At 52.1% G+C, this 3,261-nt stretch overlaps 1 non-coding gene across 1 annotated transcript; it reads left to right on the plus strand.

Moving 5' to 3' along the window:
* The first annotated feature begins 374 nt into the window (after nt 1–374).
* TRNAS-GCU (transfer RNA serine (anticodon GCU)) lies at nt 375–456 on the plus strand. The gene has a single exon. It is a non-coding gene; the product is annotated as a tRNA-Ser (tRNA).
* The last annotated feature ends 2,805 nt before the right edge of the window (nt 457–3,261 follow it).

The following is a 3,261-nucleotide window of genomic DNA, read 5'->3' on the forward strand; positions in this document are numbered from 1 at the left end:
CAGCTTGGGCTGGATTTGAGAGCACCTGTCCAGCGCGCCCTGAGGAAGAAAAAAGAGACAAACAAATGCACCATGAATCGCTGCAGGGGGATCCATTGGTGCTAAATCCAAAGCCTAGTCTCAAAGGAGCAATAAGGGAATAAGAGGGGCCACATACACGAATAACATTAAAGCACTGACTGCACCTGTTCTTTCCACCCCCGCCCCCAACATTTTGATGACCAGTGGTTTGGTGAGGGCCAACCCTTCTCATGATCCAGCATCTGACTCAGCCACTTCAATACTGCAGGAATGGCCCAAGACCTTCCAGCACGGGTGCGGTTTTTTGGTATTAAGAAAGATTTTTTTTTTGTGGTAGGAATTGTAACAGGCATGACAAGGTGGCCGAGTGGTTAAGGCGATGGACTGCTAATCCATTGTGTTCTGCATGCATGGGTTTGAATCCCATCCTTGTCGTGTGGCACTTTTGTGGAGTGAGGTGGGCATGTTGGAGGGGAGGAACAGGATCCAGCTAGCTCTGGACAGGTTGCAGAGGTGGGTGCATGAAACTAGGCTGGGATTCAACACAGACAAGTGCAGGGCAAATGAGCCAGCAGCACACCCATAGGCTGGGAATCACCACTCTTGCCAACATGGTTGCGGAAAGGGATCTTGGAGTCATCGTTGACTCCAGGACAGACATGAGCCACCAATGGGAGGAAGTGGCCAGCAAGGCTAACCGCACCTTGTTGTGCATCTACAGATGCATCACAAGCAGGTCCAGGGAGGTGATCCTTCCCCTCTATGCGGCGCTGGGCACGCCGCAGTTGGAGTACTGCGTCCAGATGACGGAGAAGGAGACGCATGCATGCATTTCCAAATCACAGACACAGCGCGTGAGACAAGAAGCCTGCACATGGAAGATCTTGCATTTGTTTTAATCCGAGAACATTTAACAAGGAGGGCCGCATATGTAGGGAACAGATAAGAAAGGCTAAAGTGGCGACCAAACTTAGATTAGCAACAGAAATCACGGACAACCAGAAGTCCTTCTTTAGGTACATGGGGAACAGGAGGAAAACATGGGAGTGTGGGGCCATTCCTCAACAACACAGGAGAGCTGGTTACCAGCACCCAGGAGCAAGCTGAACTCCTGAATGACTACTTCGCCGCGGTCTTTCACTGGACCAAGGGGAAAACAGCGCCAGGTGGAGTACAGGATGAGCACGGCAGGAATAACTGCCTTCCTACTATTGCCGTAGAATTGGCGTGTGATCAACTAAAAATATTAGACATGGACAGGTCAGTGGGACCAGATGATCTTCATCCAAGAGTGCTGAAGGAGCTGGCCAAAGTCATTGAGGACCCCTTGGTGAAACTCTTCCACAACTCGTGACGCTCTGGAGAAGTCCCTGAGGACTGGAAGAGGGCCTATGCTGTGCCCATCCACACGAAGGGCAGGAGGGAGGACCCGGGTAACTACAGGCCTCTCAATGACCTTCAGTCACCTGAAATCTCAGAGGTATTGCCAATTAGCAACAGATGCAATGAATCTCCTGCTCTGTTCAGCATTGCTGAGGCCTCCCCTGGGGTCCTGTGTCCTGGTTTGAGCCACACGATTCAAGAAAGCTGTATCAGGAGTTGATTATGCACCAAGTGCTGAGATGCAGCTGCTTCTGGGGTGGGGCATGCTGGAGGCTAGGTCTACAGCACCCCCTGTCATGAAAGAGCCAGGTGCCTGGCATGGGTCATGGTTGATGCTCTCCCAGGGTAACCCTGGCAGCATCGTCATCGTCTGCCGGGGGCATGGGGTAGAAGGAGCAGTTCTGCACAGGAGGTGGTAGGGATCGTTTGGGGTCCTGCCCCGCCCCCACCTCAATGGCGTGGGCAATGCCACCGGATCCAGTGCAAGGAGGCCAATATTTCCCAGCTACCTCCAAGCCTTTTTAAGAACAGCAAAGCTCACAGGGACGCGCTGTATTGCCCAAGGATGCATTTAGGGACACGGTTCAAAGAAACCTCAGCCAGCTTTCTGTTTTGTGTGCTTATAACTAACTGCAGCTCAATGTTAGCCTGTAGACAACTCCCTGGCTGATGCAAAGGAACAGCTAGATGTTTCCCTTGCACCTACATTGACTGTGCTGCGAAACACTTGAGGCCACTTTTGAGATGCAGACTTTCCTGCTGCCACACTTCACAACATTGATGTCCAAGTTGGGGTTGCCAAATATAGAGACTCCCCTCAAGGAGTTCACTGGGGGTGATATGCAAGTCTCACACCACTAGCATCCTCCTTCATCTGCACCGGGTATTACTTGAAAGCTGCAGTCACCGACCAGGACACTATTGCCCTAGATATACAAATGCAGAGCAGAGATCGTTCCTACCCTACAGGAGCTTGCAGTGCAAGGAGCTGGTTTCACAAAACCCAGCAGCATAGAGCCAAAGCAGCATCTCGGAGGCTGCTGCCAATGTAGTGCCAGACCCCGGCTGTTCCCAGCTTGTGCGAGGCAAGAGGGGTCGTGCAGTCATCGTTCCTCCGCCCTGCACAGCCAGGACCAAGCACAGTGACAGTCTGCAAGTTCCTGAAAGAGGCAAGGGACTGCTCACTGGACGTCTGCCCCAGATGGAGCACAGGCCGGACCCTGGAGGGATACGCCACGTGCAATGTGGTGCACTAGGGAGCAGCTCTGTGTCTAAGGCACAGTTTTCCAGAGATCCCTGGATGCAGCAAGACTCCAGCTTTCCCCACTGTGGGCCTGTGCACTCATGGCACAGCAAGACTCAGGGGCGGGAGCTGTCCCTGGCATGTTTTTACATGATGAACAACACGCCCAGGCACTGCCCTTCTCTTCTGGCAGGGCTCAAGGTTATGGCAGCTCTAATGCAGCCTTCAGTTTAGTACCCAGAAATGGGGCTCCAGCAGTCCACCATCCCGGTCCCTTGGATAGTGATGTGGTTATGAACAGTTCTTGTGAACACATGCTCCTGTCCTGTTAACAACAGGGCTAAGCAAGATGCTGCTCCAAGATGGACTGTCTCATACAGCTTTGTCCCTCTAAGTAAGATCACCCATATAGTAGCCAAACATCTGGCTTGTGTTTTATTATGAGTTTTGGCTTCTGCATGGAGAGTCATTTCCTCTGAAGCATACACTCAATATTATGCAAAGGCTTCCCATGCTCATTCTCCACCGCTGCCAGGCACTGTGCTCTGTAGGATCGTTCCTGCAGTACATGGTGAGAGACGTAACAAGAGCCCCAGCTCAGGTTCAACTCAAAA

The sequence above is a fragment of the Alligator mississippiensis genome, chromosome 11, assembly GCF_030867095.1.
Source record: "Alligator mississippiensis isolate rAllMis1 chromosome 11, rAllMis1, whole genome shotgun sequence".
Taxonomy (NCBI): domain Eukaryota; kingdom Metazoa; phylum Chordata; order Crocodylia; family Alligatoridae; genus Alligator; species Alligator mississippiensis.